Source organism: Gadus morhua, unplaced genomic scaffold, assembly GCF_902167405.1.
Source record: "Gadus morhua unplaced genomic scaffold, gadMor3.0, whole genome shotgun sequence".
Taxonomy (NCBI): domain Eukaryota; kingdom Metazoa; phylum Chordata; class Actinopteri; order Gadiformes; family Gadidae; genus Gadus; species Gadus morhua.
In genome coordinates this window covers 332,347-339,338 of record NW_021964148.1, presented here as the reverse complement: position 1 = coordinate 339,338, position 6,992 = coordinate 332,347, and the positions used below count along the sequence as shown (strand labels likewise).

Below are 6,992 nucleotides of genomic sequence, written 5' to 3'. Positions count from 1 at the left end.
CTGCAACTGGCACGAATCGTGGGGGAGTTTATATACTTTGCAGTCACGTGACTGCCATGGCAAAGAGGCCGACAAAATAGCGACGAACAGCGGCCAGATAGGGGAATTGCAGCCTTGCAGATTTCCAATACTGCAATCAATCAACGATTTAGACCATAAATGTTCAAATTAGATATCAAGAAAAGATAAACATACTCGGAACTTGTGATCTATATACAGAACCTGCTGATGAAATACAACTGCTTAGGATCGTTTTAGTGACACCTCCGCCAGTGTTGCCAGATTAGGGCAGATTTCCCGCCCATTCTGGCAACATAGGCTTTCCCGGCAGAGAACAAACAACATATGTGTAATCCGGGGCATATAAAGACTGGGACCAGAAAGTAATTACTTTCTCTCTATTGAAACCCATTCACATTTTTCGATCTCATAGGTCCCGTGGGGACCACCGGAAGGGGCGTGACTTCGCCACTCTAGTATTGGTGTCTTCAAACAGTCGGAGTTCCTGGGAATTTCGGAGGTTGGGACCTTCAGATCGGAGGAAATCGCCTTGAACACTCTGTGGATTTCCCTCGGAACTACCTCTACGGAAGTAGAGGAACCCGAGCCTCCGAGTTGACGTCAAAACAATAGCTGCCCATAGAGTGGCGAAGTCACGCCTCTTCCGGTAGAGCTCATGGGACCTATGAGATCGAAAAATATGAATGGGTGTCAATGGAAAGAAAATAATTATTTTCTGGTCCCAGTCTTTATATGACCTGGATTACACATATGTTGTTTGTGGATTTGAATGATAATTTTTCATGCAAAGAAAAGTAAAAATTTGATAATTTTAAGTTTTATGTGAGGCCGCTTTGTGAACTACAGCTCTTCGCTGCTCTCGACGCATATGATATACTACGTCACAACACCCGCACTTGGAACTCGGCACAGAGATGGCGATCTCTCTGCCCCACTTCACCGCTGTTTCCAATGGGAGGATAAAAGCATCGAAAGAGGTGAAAACCATCATAAATCGGGGCACGTGCAGAGTTTCAGTTATGCCGATGGGAAGATTGTCGGTCTTCTCCACGCCAGTCGCAGGGAGCGTGACGTCACATACGAGCCGTGTAGTCTTTCTCGTTGTGTTTTCTCTACAGCCTTTATCTGAACAATTGCACAATAAACGGTTGAACTCTTTGCATGAAAAATTATCATTTAAATCCACAAACAACATATGTGTAATCCAGGGCATAGAAAGACCGGGACCAGAAAATAATTATTTTCTCTCCATTGACACCCATTCATATTTTTCGATCTCATAGGTGCCATGAGCTCTACCGGAAAGGGCGTGACTTCGCCACTATTTCATTGCCAGACTAAAGTGAACGTGCAGCAAGCACTATGAGGTGAACTTAACACCCGTTCCAACATTTGAATTACAGCTTAAAATTATAAACATTAACTGATTAATTCTCCCTCATGTTCAACCATCGCAAGCAGTTCTAGTAACTGATTCTTCTGATTCAGTTAAAAAGCGCAAAGAGGTCCCTGCGGGCATCCATACTTGTTGTTATGAAGTCTAGTCTCACGAACGACCTGTTTTTCCGGTTTTATGTTATAACCTACGAACGTTTCCTGAAACGTAAGAGCTTCCGTATGGAGTCAGTTTCCTGCCATAATTCAAACCTGAAAAAAAAAGTTTCAAAGGCTTGTAAGTCTGGGTTTGAAAACTCAACACCTTGTAAAAAAGGTTTTGCAACACTGAAAAAAGAGATTATAACCTGAAAAAAAAAAAAACTAAAATTCAAACATCTGTAAACATGATTTTGTGTTCTATTTTATCTTCTTCATCATTTTCACCAACACATTTTCAAAGTTCAAACAATTTCACCAGCGCATTTGCAGAGTTTCAAATCTGGCACTGTTCTAACAGTGTATTTCATTGTTGCCCGGTTTCGAAACCTTGTAAATGGGATTCTGCAAACAGGTGTTCATACATTGAGAAATACGTTTTGAAAGGTTGAATATTTAGTTTTAAAAACTTGTAAAGGTGTACGTTTACGACATTGCAACGTATTTTTTCAGAACTGGCTTTTCAGCACTGACTTTTCAGAGATTTGACCACACAGGCGCAAGCTTTGAGTCACGTGAATATTGGCAGTGTTCTGACGCCACTTGTTTTGAAACTCCTTGGCAGTCGAATCTGAAAAAGAAAAAAACGTTCCTGGGGGCGGGACCATTTAGCTCTAAACCTATTGGTTGCTCTCGGCTGACGTACATTCCAATCACATGTGCCGTTCACCGGGCTGTGCGTGATTGACAGTGCTCTGCCGATGACACGAATAACAAGCGACTTTCGCGGTTGATTATGATTTCCATTTTTTGGAACCATGGCTGTTTCCCAAAGTGAAGGCTGCGTCCTTGCTAGTCGCGTCCTATGGAGATGAGACTAGCTGTGTTCGAAATCGTTCCCTATCATGGATGTAGTGCACTAAATAGGGTGCACGCCATTTTGTAGGGTGTTCGAATTCTCAGTGGTCCACTATATAGGGCACTATATAGTGGACTTGAAATAGGGTACATACGATGTTCCCTACATGTTACTCCCGTATACCACAATGCAATGCGGTTGTATTTTTCCAGGGGAGAAGAAGCTGAATAACCGCGAAAACGAATACATTTAATGATGGAGTCTCCGGCTTGTGTTTAGAAATGTCAACAATTTATTTGGGATTTAACATTCAAAATTAATTTTAAAAAAACTTGAACAAGGAAATGTAACATTCAACATCAATACAACCTCCAGCCCGGTTTGTTTAGATGATGTCGGCGCATCACGTCACACAAATACCAGGCGCATTTACTGACGCAAATGACGTTTAGAAATGTTAGGCGTAGTGTCCGAATTCTCGTTCCCTATTCCCTATATAGTGCACTATATCATGTACACTATATAGGGAATAGGGAACGAGTGTATAGGGAACGATTTCGAACACAGCTTCTGGTTCCAGAAAATGAAAATCAACCGCGAAAGTCGCTTGTTATTCGTGTCATCGGCTGAGCACTGTCAATCACGCACAGCCCGGTGAACGGCACATGTGATTGGAATGTACGTCAGCCGAGAGCAACCAATAGATTTAGAGCTAAATGGTCCCGCCCCCAGGAACGTTTTTTTCTTTTTCAGATTCGACTGTCAGGAGTTTCAAAACTAGTGGTGTCAGAACACTGCCAATATTCACGTGACTCAAAGCTTGCGCCTGTGTGGTCAAATCTCTGAAAAGTCAGTGCTGAAAAGCCAGTTCTGAAAAAATACGTTGCAATGTCGTAAACGTACACCTTTACAAGTTTTTAAAACTAAATATTCAACCTTTCAAAACGTATTTCTCAATGTATGTATGACCTGTTTGCAGAATCCCATTTACAAGGTTTCAAAACCGGGCAACAATGAAATACACTGTTATAACAGTGCCAGATTTGAAACTCTGCAAATGCGCTGGTGAAATTGTTTGAACTTTGAAAATGTGTTGGTGAAAATGATGAAGAAGATAAAATAGAACACAAAATCATGTTTACAGATGTTTGAATTTTAGTTTTATTTTTTTTCAGGTTATAATCTCTTTTTTCAGTGTTGCAAAACCTTTTTTACAAGGTGTTGAGTTTTCAAACCCAGACTTACAAGCCTTTGAAACTTTTTTTTTCAGGTTTGAATTATGGCAGGAAACTGACTCCATACTTCCGAACCTCCGAGCTGCTTTGAAGGCGGCTGCGCAGTGCACACCCAAGCATCACGTTAACGCGCATGCAGAAAGAGGATGTCACGGAAATCATGTCCGTTAGCTTTTCAATATAAATCTGTCAAAATAAAAGTCCCGCAAAACAATCGTTATTTTGGGGATTCGTTTATCCGCGTGAGAAATTTGAATTGTGGCATGTGATAGTGTGTGAACTGGTTGATATGAGTGTGTCTCAGGGCCAATGGTGAGACTTGGCAGCTCTGTCAGTTGTGAAACAAAGCGGACGGACGTGGTCTCTATAGCAACGAGCTCAGCTACCCAACACTGATCAAAAAAACGATTGTTTCTCTCAATCAAAGCACCAAACAGGACAACTGATGCCCATACATGTTGTGTAATTAACAAGGACACGTTGGTGTAGTTGTGTTGAGGAATGTCACAGATGTCACTGTAAAATCGCCGTTATTGTGCAGCCATCGGCTCTTCCGTTAGCCAATGGGATGAATGCTTATAGCTTCATATATTGCCGTGGAGGGATTACATTGTAATGAGTGGAAAAACCCCTGCGTCGAAAAAAGAAGCACAAGGTCCTCCGTTAGCCAATGGGATGAATGCTCATAGAGTCTCTATGTGCAGCCATCGGCTTTTCCGTTAGCCAATGGAATGAATGCTCATAGCTTCATATATTGCCGTGGAGGGATTGCATTGCAATGAGTGGCAAACCCCCTGCGTCGAAAAAAGAAGCGCAAGGTCCTCCGTTAGCCAATGGGATATGAATGCTCATAGCGTCTCTATGTGCAGCCATCGGGTCCCCCGTCAAAGGGTTACATTGTAACTAGTTGAAAACCCCATGCGTCTAAAAATGCAGCGCAAGGGTACCCTTTTGCGTCAGAAACTGAAGCAAAAGTCACTGACCGTTCGTCAGAAATCGACGCGCTCGGAGTGAGAATGTGTTGCCGAAACCCGCCTCCACAGCGGCACACGTGGATACTGTAGGTATAACACGCTATTTTTTACGTTGAAATGCTACGTATCCAGTGTTCATGGAAACGTGCACTGTCAACGTTTTTTCTTGGCGACTGGGTTGCTGGGTTGGTGACACAAACCAGCACCGCAAACTTTCTCTCCCGCTTGAGATGACGTGTTTCTTTATAGTGTAACGACCTCGCCGGTGACATAATCATGTCGAGTCATTAGTTGAAGGTAGTTTTAATGGACCAAAAACCAGGTCACTGAAACCCGTAACATTGTAACAACATTGAAACCAACAGCTGAAAACCGGACCCAAACAAACCCCGGTTACCCCGGCAACACGGTCTCACTCGCGTGCAGGCCCCCACCCTCCTGTTCTTCCAAGGCCCTCCCCCAGTTGACCTAATGATTCGCCCCACACGCTGTTTGACGAGAATAACATTACAATACATGCACATAGAACAACTGGCATAACGGACAACGAAATATAATGTAACACATAACACACAAACTATTTAACTGTCCCAGGGTCGCTACAATAGATTCATGGGTCTGATTCGCCGATTTCCCATGCTGATATCCCGAAAGATTCTCGGGCATCTTCGACAATTTGGCTATAGATTGTCTCATTACACGCTAAATAATATAATTATAGCCTAATTATATATATAGGTTTTGGCATAAACATAACTAGGGTGCACTGTACTATCTGCGCACACCCTTTCTGAAGCCTCTCTCTCGCTCTCTCTCTCTCTCTCTGTCCCTCCCGCTCTCTCTTTCTCTCTCTCTCGTAGCGTTTTGTGGAGAACGTTAATTGTCTTAGAACACTCCCATTCAGAATGCATTGGTTTACATTTCGTTTTGTGTAACACGCAAAAAGTCGGACTATCGTGCTCGGGAACACGCTTCAATAGATTAACGTTCGTGCGCAGGAGCACGCAATGGCGTGATACCGGGTTGCAACCGAGTGCATATTTGTGCTATACTATCTTGAGGCAATTGTCATACTAAGACACTGCCAACGGCCATGTGTGGTGCAGAGCATGAAGGTGAGTGTTACTGCTCTATTGTGCTCTTATGTGCTCTATTGATAAATTTACCCTGACATTTTAGCCTTACATTTCCTAATCAATGGCATATCCTCTTTTTGTTACAGGTCAAGGAATGGCTTGAACGGAAACACGCAGATGATGATTCAATCGTTTTTGTAAAGGACCACAAGACGGCTGCACATTTTGTGGTCTCAATTGTCCTGTCCAAGAAGGAGGAGGCGTGGTTTGAGAAATATTACAACAAAGTGCGGCCACAGCTCCTTGCTGGCGAAAGGAAACGTAAGCGAGATGAGCAGGATGAAAAGGATGGAGATGATTTTTTCTTTGTGTCCTCCCGCGGTAAGCCAATTAACAATGCAGCTGGTGATCTGATAAAGCTCCAGCAAAAGTGCAACGTCCCCCAGGTGAGCAGCCAGGTTGTACGGAGGGTATTTGAGACAGCAGCTAACCGCCTGGATGACCCTCAGAAGAAAGCAGTTTCTGACTACCTGGGATGAGGACTCCAAAATCGTACCATGACCCGTTTGGTGAGATGTTTCATATGTTTTTTAGTGGATCAATTCTTGGCATGTATGGATAAACTTTCTGAATATGATGCGTGGCCTTTGACCTTTGGGGGGTGGTGGGGCGGCGGGTGACTCCTAAAGCTTACAGGGCATCTGCCTTCAGAGACACATATGACATGTCCCTGTTTGGTGAAATGTTTCATCTGTGTGTTTGTTTGTGCTGATGGCTCTTTAAAGGATAGGGATGAGGACTCCAAAAGCGTGAAATGACCCATTTTGGTGAAATGTTTCATATGTGTTTTTTAGTGCTGATTTTTGTTTTTGTTGTGTAGCTGTTTTGCAACTTGTTCTAGCTTGTGTAACTTAAATTGAGGTTCTGTGGTGATATCCTGTTTCTTATCTTTAGAGATATATCAATTAAAAATCTTATTCATTCTAGAGGACTGCTGAGGTTTCTCTCATTTTGGTAAACTTCAACACACTTGCAGACTTTTTCCAAGATTGGCTTTTTTTCCAAAGACAGAGATACACTTTCAAGATATTTTATTAACATTTGCACTTCACATTTTGATTCATCATTTCAATCACACATTCCCCAAGGTCTGGAAAATAAATAATTGTGTCTGTACATAAATGGATGCATTTCATTCACACACAGAGCAACTGTGGAACTGCAATGCATTTTTGGATAATTTCTTCAAGTGAAACCAGTTTGACTGGTCCTTCCACAAAAGATGTGAAACCAA

General features: G+C 42.6%; 1 long non-coding RNA gene across 1 annotated transcript; it reads left to right on the top strand.

The window, feature by feature from the left end:
- The first annotated feature begins 5,653 nt into the window (after positions 1–5,653).
- Positions 5,654–6,684, top strand: LOC115539308 (uncharacterized). Its single transcript, XR_003975824.1, has 2 exons — positions 5,654–5,737; positions 5,845–6,684. It is a non-coding gene; the product is annotated as an uncharacterized LOC115539308 (long non-coding RNA).
- Positions 6,685–6,992: the final 308 nt, after the last annotated feature.